The following is a 12,351-nucleotide window of genomic DNA, read 5'->3' as shown; positions in this document are numbered from 1 at the left end:
TTTCTATGTAATGCTGGGACTAGCAGCTTCTTGATGTTGTTATCTTTTGTTTTGTTTTAGGTTTTGTTGTTTTATTATTTTTAGGTGCCTGTGTGGTTTTCAAAGCCTGTAGGCAGACATATGATGCTTCAGAAGTCAGGCACCCAGTTCTGGGAGAGCAATTCATAGCATGCTAAACTAGGCATCAATGCTCTAGATACATCATATGCGGGACAGTAAAGCTCTGACATACAGCTCATCTGAATTGGCAAAGAGCATCTGAGACTGTCTTTCCAGCAGAGCTTAGGTATCTCCCGAGAGGTGAAGTTACATTCCTCTAGAACCAAGATTCAGTCTGGCAGAGTCCTGGCACCACTTCCAGCCCTGAAGTACACCGTATCTCCCTGGGGATGGGTTTCTGGCAGTTCTTACTCTTGCTTTCATAGTTATTTGGTCTTTAATTCAGTGATATTTCCAATTTAAAATAGATTAAACATTCTGGGAGTTGATATTGACAAATAATTGCCTTAAGCATTTCAAGATTTTAAGGACTTGAGGCTTACTTTTCTTGATTTTTTTCCTGAACTTAGATTTCTTAGTTTCACCTGCAGTAGCACTGGTTGTCCAAAGGTTTTACTGCATACCTGCCCAGCTGTTCTGAGAAATGTAGATGAATATTAGGCAATCTTTACCTATGACTTTAAGCATCCACACAACTAAAAAATTACTTTCAGCGTTTCACTTGTGTATAATATGGATATCTATTTCAAAGCATTTCCTCTCCCCACTTTTATGACAGTTGGTCTTTTTATTACCTGAATTGTTATGCTATAGGGGTATTAATCTTTTTGCTACATCTGAAGAAAAACAGAAAAATTATATCTGAGTTGTATTTATTCCCATCAACATAGCTGTTTTCTTTTTCTAGAGGGAAAAATTGAACTTCCAGAGATCTTGCTAGCCATAAAACTGCTGAAGCAAGGTCAGGCATTTCAATATGGAGATAAAATGTTAATAAATGGGGGCCATTGTCCCACACATGAAAATTTATGCACTACATCAATATGGGATCGTTCTTTTCTTGGTTAAATTCATCTAGTAATTTCTGACTATATTCATTGCCTAAGGATATATTTCTTTACGGTTAAATATCACTAGCTGTGCATTTTGATAGAAGAAATGCAGACTACAATTTATAACCTACACAATAATAAGTGAATAGAAAGTTGCCCCTTGGAAGAAATGCTACAGAGTATATAAAAATACATGTTCTGTTTCAACTACTTACACTGAATAGTATTGGAAGAAACCCCGATTGGAATTCTAATGCCATTTCTGAGTGTCTTCATTCTTACTGCTCTAAGAACATAAAAACAATGATGTCTTGACAGTCAAGGCAATGCAAGATAAATACAGTGCTGCAAAAACCTTGAGATGATCAAAGTAAATTTTGAGAGCACACACTTCTCTATATTTTGTAGAGTTCTAGACACACTGTTGTAATAAATTTCTTTCCTGTGGCACCAGTAATTAAAGGAACACAGAAGTAAAATGACCATTGCCCCCCAAATTTTACTATTTATATAGAAATCTCTCTAAGGCCATTGGAACTTTGGGTCTCCAGCAACAGTCTCTCCAAGAACTCTATGTGGTAAAAGAATGAAAGACAGATTTATTTTTTTTTCTTGCAGATGTTTATGTAAAGATTACATTTCTAGAAAATAAAGTTTCATTCAAAATAGAATTAAAATACTTTTTGATGGGTGTTGTGATTCATACAAGAAGTAAAAGAATTCTGGAAAGTATAAGAAAAAAAATAAGAAATTGTACTGCAACAATGGATTTGGGGAGGCTGTCGTGGGCAAACAATTTGGCAAGAGTTCCTAAAGAAATGCTCAGAAGGAACTACAAATGGCAAAAAAGAGCTATAGTGATCCTTGGCTGCATGTAGAGGAAGTAGCAAGTAGGAAGATGTTTTCACCTCTTCCTACAGGTATAGGAAGAGAACTATAGGGGAATACTACACAAATACTAGAGTACTACAGTTCCAATACCATATTTTACAATGGAAGAAAATGTTGGAAAATTGTAGAATGTCAGAAACCTTCAGAAACACAAAGAATATTTAATGTTAACAGAGCCTTTAAGAGATCAATGTATTTATCTCAACAAAAAGAGGACTGAGGGGTTATCTAGATCATATTTTCTAACTACCTTCACAGGGAGAAAGGAGAGGATATTAAAGAACTGTTTAATCTAGCAACAAACAACACTATGGAAACAAAAGATGTAAGAATTCAGACAGACAAAATGAAATTACTTATCAGACACATTTTTTTTTGCATGCAGGGTAAGTATCCACCAAAGCAAAGCGTGAAGGCAATGGTAGATTCCTCATATCTCAATGTCAACAAAGCAGACTGAATGCTTCTGTTGGAAATCCCAGTCAGTGGGTCAAAGTTGTGGCCTTGAAATCAACATTAGCCTACATGATCTGCCCTAATCACTTGTGTCCTTGAAAACAGTCCTTCCCTGTCATTTGCAGTTTTACCTTGCCTTAGATAATACCAATTATTTTCTTCCTTTACTTTTCATTAATGTCTTTTAAATACTGCTGCTATTCAAGCCACTGTATGTACAGTGACAGATGCACGAACAAGGGTGGAAAATATTTCAATATGTATCTTCTAATTTGGATAAGCAGATATATGGATAAATGCATGCACTTAGAAGTTGAGATAGCCTAAGGAAGTTTAACAAAAACATATGAGGACATAAGTGGCAGACTCTGGTAGATTACGTAGAATAATAGAGGTTAACACTAAAAAAAAAATATATTTCTGATCATTTGGTCCCACTCTTTTCTGTAGATGGTACTTAAATCCAGGGGACAACATCTTATAGTTGTTGCAGTTGACCTTCTACCAGGTCAATATGTATTTGTAGCCTCATGTGTTTGCATGAAGCGACAGATGTTTCATTGCCCCATTCTCACTACACTCCAAAAATATGAAAATATAAAGTTGAATGCAAGGTCAACACACATTCCTCCCCCAAATATACCATCACCCTTTCTTTTCTTGGGAAGGGATCACAGGTTCATAGGCAAGGAGATATTTCTAGAACTTTCCAGCTGATGTTCCCTGACAGCTAACGAGGGGACTAGAAATATGTGGTGCACTGCAAGCAGTGTCTGTCTCTACCTATAGAAAGAGCCATTATTGGTCCTTTTTCCTACTGTCTTTAAGTCATGGATGGGGATTATTTGTTTCAAAACATCCTGCGAAGAGTTGCATTTTGGCTGGAGGCTATAGCTGCTGGAGAGGGAGGGAGTTTTTGCAGCTGGGTAGTGTGGCCGAGCGGTCTAAGGCGCTGGATTAAGGCTCCAGTCTCTTCGGAGGCGTGGGTTCGAATCCCACCGCTGCCAGGAATATTTTCTGGGACAGAGGAAAGTCGGGCATAAGTATAGATGGGGAGAGGAGTGGCTGGAGAGCAGCCCTGCGGAAAGGGATCTGGGGGTGCTGGTCGACAGCAGGCTCAACAGGAGTCAGGGGTGTGACAGCAAGCCAACATCCTGCTGTATTCAGCACTGATGCGCTTGCAACATGTTTGTAGAGAGGGGGTCTATGCCTATGTGTTTAAGAGGCATTTAGACAATGCCCTTAATAACGACATGTTTCAACTGTTTGTCAGGCCATTGGACTAGATGATCGTTGTAGCTCCCTTCCAACTGAAATAGTCTTTTCTATTCTATTATGTGGACATCATGACTCTATGCTCAGCTCAACTGAGGCAATCTGCTTTCCTAACAGAGAGAGACATGAAAAGCCCTATGAAACACTGTCATCTAAGCTGATTTCCCACAACTTGTTCTGCAGGGACAACCTGGGTAACCAGCTTCCCCAGTTAGTGCACTAGTTCTGCACTGACATCATATATGAATTTTGAAGTGAGCCCATCACCTCAGGGTTACTGTCAACTTCCAGATCCAGGTGTCACAAATAACTTTCTTCCCACACCTATATGCCAATCAATCAGTCTAAGAAATCAGACCTTCTTGCAGAATCACTCTCTCTCAAAAACTGAGCTTTCTGTCTTTGCAGGAATCACTTGAATTCTTCCTGTGAATGTGCAATAATACCCTCATACAGGCCTAAATACCTGCTTTTACAGGAATTTGATCTCAAAATATGGCTGACTGGCACAGATCACGCACTTAGTGCTTAAAATGGCAGCAACTTGTGCTAGCCTTCCAGTGCTCATGATATTCGAAGGTAGATCCATCCTAAAAAATTCCTTTCATCCTTAACTCTTTCCCACCCCCTTCCTTGGCATCTCCTTACCTAACTGGCTACAGAGACCCTATTTTAAAATTCAGATGATCTTGTCACTGGAGACACCTTTACTTCTCTGACACCTCTAAATATTCTTCTTTACTGTTTGCCACAGACCCTGGACTACTGTCCCATTCCTGCCCTCCCTCCCCTGCTCTTGCCCTCCTTCCCCGCCTGGCTGGTTTTTTTAATGTTATCTTCCATCCTCTTCTCTTTCCCCACCTCCACAGATGCCTCTAAAGACACCTCCACTACTTTTACTTGGCTGTGGAAAGTTTGTATTTCCAGTTGCTTACAAAGTATTTGAAAATATAGTTGTGTTTTCATTAATTAAAGGTCATAGAATATCCCAAATTACGCTGTAGAGAATATGGCAGCGAAGAACATTTCTGAAAGTACTGGGCTGTTGACACTGATGGAAAGCCATCCTGTTAGCCCAAATGAAAGGAGCATAGCCCAGGTGTCTGGAATCACAGCTCTGTGTCTTGTCAATTAGATGGTACTACAACTATTATTAAATAAGCTAATAAAGTCCTTCAGGAAGGAATAAAGGCATTTGTTTTTGTAATTGTGGTATCTGCACATTGTGGTATCACCCTATGGCAGCAGTTTCCAGACTTGCCAGCAGTTACACAGAAAAAGAAAGAGAGACAGTGTCTGCTTCTAAATGTCATACCTTCACTGTGTGAGCAACTCATAATGACATTAAGGCTATTTAAGTTTAGACCAGAGCTCCCTATTAGATGACAGGCAGTAATACCTTTTAACAGTACTGCAGTGCAGAAGACTCAGTCAGCACCTAAATCATGTGAGACATTTCCCCCAACAGTAGTGTTCTGGTGATTACACATAGCTATTTTTAAAGAAAACGTAGGACAATGTACTGAATTTCCTTTCTATGTTCCTAAAAACCCTCCTGTTAAACAGCTTCTCAATATCTTCACCATCTAACCTGAGGCAAGAAGAGATTATTATATTAATTAAGACAACATTATGATTAATAGCTCTTTGTGTCAGTCAAAAGGAGAAAACACAGCCAAACAGCTCCAGATGTGCAGCAGCTCTTCATATGAGACTGGCAAGCACACCTAATTCTTGATTTTCTTCAGATGCTGTTAATGTTCTATTGTGATACTCACCTGATCATCTCATTCCTCAGACAGAAGCACTTCTCATCTTTTTCTCACTGTCCTAATTTGTCCCAGTCTCAGCTGCCAGTTTGTAGCAGTGTACCTTTCACCACTCAGCTGTGACCTTCAGAACTGTCAATTATGTATATTGTTTCCACATGTATTTAATCTTCAGGATGAAAAAGACTATCTGTGCTGTCTGGTCACATTATCATTGCAGTCTTTACTGTAAGTGCTTTAACCCATCATGAGCTCTTTGGAGTCAGTGGGTTACAGGAGTAACGGGACAAAAGCATTGTTCAATCTCCTATCAACCAGTAACTGTGCAGGACACTGTTTCCTACCTATTTAATTTCACAGCTTTAAAAGAGCCAGAATACTTCTGCTGCCTGATGCAGCCATATTGCAAATCATAGGTTGTACCATCTGAACAGTCTTTCAGTCATTTCATTAGATTGGGAGTATTTATGAGCGATTTTCTTCTAAAATAATTCAAAAAGTCAAGCATTTTTCTGCTTGCAGAAGGAGATCACTCAATACCTATTTTGGGATGCCATGTGTTGAAGACAGAACACTCCGTTTAGCAATGGCAGAACGTCTGGGAGAGACTAAAGTTTTGGAAAGTGGAAAAAAAAAATCCTTAAATGGGTGTTTATGTGCCAGAGTAAAAACTAAGTGAAAAACAAACAAACAAAACCCCCCAACCAATCAGACAAAAACCCCCTTCAGCTATTTTGTGTAATTGGACAGATAAGGACCTTTTGAGACCATGAAGATCTCATGTAGAAATTGTTCTGTATGATGAGTCACATTAGACCAGCCCATCTGTCCATCTCAACATTTGTTTTTCTGATAGTTTTACGTGATTTCTGTAAAAAGTATTTATTGTTAGCAACAAATGATCAGACTTCAGCAAATTTTATTATGAAGTCATCATAGGTTTCATAGTCAAATAAGGTTGATGTCAGGGTTTCTCAAAATGGCCATCTTGCACCTTTGTAGACCAGATCTGAAATAAATACAAGGATTGACTCAACGACATAGATTACTTTTTCTGATTCCTGTATTATTCTGGATGATTTTATTTGCAATTGGAGTTTCCGGGTTATGTGAGATTTGAAAACTATTTCTGAAAATGTAATATCTAAGATAGCAGTTAAATGTTCTTGCAAGATATTTTAAGATTATCATCTACATTGTGTGTGATCTAACACATATGAGTATTTATGAAATATCGTTGTGGCAAATACAAGTGCTAGTAGACTCTTCTCAATTTGCGCATCATTTTCTTTTCTCTGTGTCAGAGCACAAAAGATGTATGAATCAAAGCTTCCACTTGGAGACAGGCTCCTAAATCATATTTGATCTTGTTTGCTTGAGTGGTGACTGGCTTAGTAGGAACATTAAATGTGAGTACTGGGGCATGTCAGAGTGTTGTCTTTATTCTCTGCAATATTTTATTGTTTTTTTCATGAGTGTTGCAAAGTTGTGGTCTCACAAAACAATTATTTTAGAGGAGCAGTTAAAGCTGTTTCACCTGTGCAGTACTGTACAGCAAGTTCTCAAGGATCTTCTACACATTTCTGGGAGGCTTTTCATGTCAGCTACAGCTTCATATGTTCTTAAATGGCTTGATGATTATATGTGTCCCATGTATTTGAATGTTTTTGTCATGGATGGGGTCTTTTGAGAATGAACTTAGTATATAATCCTTGTGTCCTTATCATTTTCCTCAGTGTCTGCTTTCATCTGTGGCTGACAGCCATTATCACGTCATCATGTGTCTGCTTGAAATATCTGCAAGTATCTCTTTGCTCTTTTATTAAAACATTCCCTATATCAGTTTATTGCAAGAGGTAAATGAATTATCTTGTAGCTACTGTGTAGGGTTTGAAATGGCTCAGTTCAGCTGACTAATTATGTAATCTGGCTTGCCAGGACCTGTCCTTGTTCTCAGTAAAAATATTTTTATCAGTTTGTTGGTGCTGTATATCAACTAGTGTGCAGATAGGATGATGCTACCTCAAGATAAACCTGATATTCTCTTGTGAATGCTTGTTAATACAGAATTTCTTATCTGCTGTTTATCTTCCTAATTTTGATGAAACTGTTAACCCATATGTTTGACTTAGTGATGTTTTTGTAACACCTTTTTTTTGCAAATTCTAATTGGAGTTCCTTCACTATTTTCTTCTTAGGTTGTTTTCAGCAGCATTTCAGTTGTTTACTTGGATTACAGTAGTTCCTAAGTATTAGGATTTCATTCTAAGAAGTGGCATATTTTCAGTTGGTTTCTAATAAAACAAGTTAAGACTTCCAGGACTTCCTTGCCCACTGTGTGCAATGAAAGAGGTAGGTCCTCTTCTCTGTTATTTTCCCCCAAGGCATTCACATGGATGTGGAAATCTTGTTTCTATTATTTCCAATCCTCAGCAAGTTCACCGAGATAAAGATAAGAATGTTTTCTAGGTACTCTTTATTTTTCTTTTGACTTTCACATACTGACAGGGTTTCAAATAAAACAGCAAATCCTTGCTTTGCGTGGGTTATGGTCTCTTCTGACAACATGTTGTGCTGTCCTTTTTATATATAGGGAAGCCAGATTGTGACCAAGGATATAAAATTTAAAGTAGAGCTCACTCTATTAGACACGAAGTACAATAGCTTCATCAGAAACACCTAGTCCAAGATCCCTCTGGTAATTAGATATGATTAATTTTAAACAGAATTTGGAGAGATGTAGCTTCTGTAATTTGGAGTTGTCCCTTAAATTCAAGCCTAGGAGGCCTATGTCTAAAGTTGCCTTTGGTGAATATGAAGTTTGTGACTTTTTATATAGAATATAATTAGAATACTCTCGTTCACTAGCAGGATAATATTCTAAAGAACTCTGTGTATGTCTTTAGTGATAAACCCTACAGTATGTGAGGCTTTGTGACTTTAATAAGTACAGCTTGATGTTAAAGAACATGTTTTGCCAGTGGGAAGCTATTCTACAAAAAAATACCAACATACTAGACTGGTTTGGTTATTTTTTGCTCATATTTACACAGGTTTAAAATCCTCTAGAAGGAAAACTGACAGGCAAATGAAAGCCAAGAAACCATCTGAAATCTAGAAAATCAAACAGCCTGTGAATCTGCTTTGAAGGATGGTATTTAGGATATCATTATATTCCATTTATTTCTCTCTTCTTTTTTCTACCAGTCACAAAAAAGAGCAATGTCAAGAGAAAACCCCCACACAATTTAAGGTACAAAAGTACCAAATTATTTAACAAAAGCAACACCTCTTTGTTGCTTTGATACAGATCTATATCTCCATCTTCCGATATTTCTTTCTGACATTAGCCTTTTGTCTCCAATTCATTTTAGATTATAAAATGCTGACTATACATTTTGCTATACATGTTGGAGAAAAGTATTAGCTACTTTAGCCTTTACTTAGTCTTCTGCACAGTAGACTCTCTGAGGAGAATCTCATTGGTTATTTCCAGTAAATCATTGTTCTTGTTGATGTGTTGTCATTTTGGGGCGATTTCTTTAAGACAATTTCTTTAAACATGATCATGATCATTTAAAACAAAGGCTTATTAACTCAAGACTTTTTTGGCCTACTACAGTCTCTGCTGAGCATGCTTTTATTTTGTATTTGAGTCTTGAGTTAGGTGTATATTAAAGAAAAGAGGTCTTGTCCTTTCTCACTGTAAGCCTTTTTAAAACATCCCATCCTTCCCCTAAGTTCTCAGATCTGCTGTCGCATGTTTTCTTGATAAGAGTTAATGTTTCAGGGATTTCCAAAATTATTCTTTTGCATGCTACCACCTAAAATGGAAGCAGGTCTTCTGGGCATGGGGAGTCACTAGTAGAGAAAACATGAGTGATTGCTTTCCTAAATATGCTATATAAAGTACCACATGGTTTTGTTGCATATTGTTACTATTCCAATCTTTTTAAAATGGGTTATAAAATGAAGTTAATATATGAATATAAGAGCAGCATGCTGGTTCAGACCAAAGATCTAGTCGAGGTAGGTAAGTCTGCAGGAAGTGGACACATGAGGAAGAATAAGAGAAGGACAAACATACCGGGTAATAGTCCCTAAAACACTCCAACTATTCTCAGCTGCGAAGGATGCTGGAGTCTCTTGCAGTTTCTCTTGGTGGCCTCCCATGAATGTCTTCTAAGAAATCATTTTCATTCACAAAATCCTTTGGCAAGAAGTACTACAGTTTTACCTGCTGGGTAAGGAACTACCTCCTTTCCTAAGAGAGAACATTTGGGATAACAAGAACATTGCATAGGTAATTGATTTTTTTTTTTTTTTTACTTTAATGCTATCCAGCACTTAGCTGGATAGCTTTCATAGAATGGTTTATAATAACCCCAAAGTTTTGCTTCTGAGTGCTATTAGTCAGCTGAAAGCCTCTTGTTTTGTATGTGAACCTAGGATTGCTTTTCACTGTGTGTATCAATTTACACCTACCTGCACTGAATTTCAACTGCCATTTGTATATCCAGTTACTCAGTTTGTAAGATCCTTCATAATCTGCCATCATCATCCTTAGTATCTTGAATTACTTTGCATCATCAGAAGCACAGTCCCTTCTTCAGTGTCCTTACCAGGTTAATTATGAAGGTGTTGAATAGCACAGAACTCTACTACTGATATCCCTGCAGCACAGGAATTAACATTTTGCTCCTATTTCGTATTTCTGATCTCTTAACCATTTATTCATCACATTTGTCTATGTAAGGATCCCCTGCACTGATGTGATGGCTGCTTGTTTTCCTTAAGAGTCTGCAGTGAAGATCATTGTGAAAAGTCTTTTGGAAATCCAGACAGGCTGTATTAATCACTTCAATTTCTGTGATTGCTGACTTTGTCAAATAGTATCAGTATACTTCTGGGGCAGAGCTTCTCTTCACAGAAGTCTCTGGATTTAATTTTCACAAACATATTTACAGAGACATTCAGTAATTTATGCTTCCTACTGATTTGCTTGCTATGGAAGGTTTTTTGTGTTTTTTTTGGGTTTTGTTTTGTTTTGTTTTGTTTTTCTTAAGACCAATATCATGACTAGTACCTCTAGCCTTCATGTACTGACCTTTAAGTGACAGGTTGCATGCTATGTTTAGTAATTAATCTATTTTATCATTAAGTTCATTTGAACTCTTAGATGAATACCACCTAGTTCTGGTGAGTTGCTGACATTCATTTTGTTTCTTTGTGTATAACCACATTAGTTCAACTTCAGGTATCACCTCTCCTGAGACCCTTCATCCCCCAACCTGTCAAGGGATTCAGATGGGAACCTTCTCTGTTCCTTTTACAGTGAACTTCAGTTAAAATAATATATTCACCTTATGAAAATTATTTTGTCCTGAGTCCTCCTTTATATCTCAATGTGCTATATACATCAGTACAGAATCTCTATTTCACCGTTTGTTCCCAAAGGATTGCAAGAAGGGTATGAGAGAAGCTTGGTTCATTTCACTAGCTGACTTCAGAAATCTTTTTTTTTTGTCTGCCTAACCATCACAATAATTAAAGGAGTTTACCATCTGTAAGCTCTTAATGTGTACTTGGTTGATTTTTTTTTTGTCTTGGCTTTTCTTCATAATCAGATGACATCTACTTATTTTTAGCAAATGCTGGGGTTCCAAGTGGTCAGATGATTCCAGAAGATTTTAACTATAGCAAATATTATGAAACTTGTGATAAATTCATATGAACAAGCAAAAAGGGTAAAGTGATTCTTGCATACAGTTATGTTGTTTCTTATTTCAGTGTACCTCAAAAGCTTTTTAATGTCTCTTATTTAGGTTATATTATACTGTTTTCAGATTAATCAATCTGAAGTATTCCAACCTAACTTAAGAAACTACTAAGAATTTCTGAGAAATATAACTGATATCACATTCATTATTTATCTTGATCCTCAAATGCACATAGCTACAATTTTTGTCTGTAAAGATTTATATGTATATCCATTTTGCAAACCGTTATGCTGAGACTCCCACCTTTTATCTCTTCTTCTTTGGCTACTTGTCATTAGCTTTCTGCTGGACATGACTGCCCACAGCAGGGCTTATGAAAGATATCATGTGTGTATTCCTTATTAGTTTTAGTGGAAAATCTGTCACATCAGTTGACACTGCCATTGCAGATGGCATGAGCTAGCAGGAGTGGCTTTGCTTTGAAAAAGAATAGGAGTTCCACACATATGTTCTTCCTCAAAGACTACAGAGGAGCAGCTGGGATAGTAGTGCTTTCAAACATTTCCTCTATGGACATCTATCAGCAACATAATAAAGTTATTGAGAAGTTGCTGTGTGACCCAGACTTACTCTATCATTCATTTTCAGACCTTTAAGCCTTACTGACCTTAGATCAGTGTTACCTACTGCTGAGAAGTCAAGAATTTTTGCCTATTGCATGTTTGTGATCCTGTTCCTACTTATCAATTCAGATGCAATATATTTATGGACTGTCTCTTACCACCTCAGAGAAATCAACCCACTTAAATACCCTGTCTTGGCTTAGGGCTTTGTTGCCTTTCATTTTATACACAGTACTAGGGTATTCATATTCAATAGCATAATGCTAACTTCCATTCTGAATATATGTTAATAATATAACATTTTATATTTCAATAAAATTAGTTTTTCTAAATCACTGCTACGGTATCTAAGTGTTCATAGCTATGAAGAAAAGCAAAGTGTAGCTTCTCCTCCAAATCATGTTTATAAAACGGCCTATGTAAATGGAAGGTTCAAGGTCAACTGCTAATCATTGATAATCACCCAAAGTTTGGACAGAATCCCCTTCTATTTCCAGATCATATCCCTTTCAGAGTTTGAAAGGAGGGTGCTGCTCTTGGCTAACTGGCAGGGCAGAGCACATTA

The 12,351-nt window shown here is 37.3% G+C and overlaps 1 long non-coding RNA gene and 1 other non-coding gene across 2 annotated transcripts in view; both read left to right on the top strand.

Moving 5' to 3' along the window:
- The first annotated feature begins 3,317 nt into the window (after positions 1–3,317).
- Positions 3,318–12,351, top strand: part of LOC142030545 (uncharacterized) — a 117,392-nt gene continuing 108,358 nt past the window's right edge. The window contains exon 1 of the long non-coding RNA XR_012650215.1: positions 3,318–3,503. This is a non-coding gene — a long non-coding RNA (uncharacterized LOC142030545). The remainder of the gene's footprint in view (positions 3,504–12,351) is intronic.
- TRNAL-AAG (transfer RNA leucine (anticodon AAG)) lies at positions 3,325–3,406 on the top strand. Its single transcript has one exon. It is a non-coding gene; the product is annotated as a tRNA-Leu (tRNA).

This window comes from Buteo buteo, chromosome 4 (assembly GCF_964188355.1).
Source record: "Buteo buteo chromosome 4, bButBut1.hap1.1, whole genome shotgun sequence".
Classification (NCBI taxonomy): Eukaryota; Metazoa; Chordata; class Aves; order Accipitriformes; family Accipitridae; genus Buteo; species Buteo buteo.
This window is presented reverse-complemented; position numbering and strand designations above follow the sequence as displayed.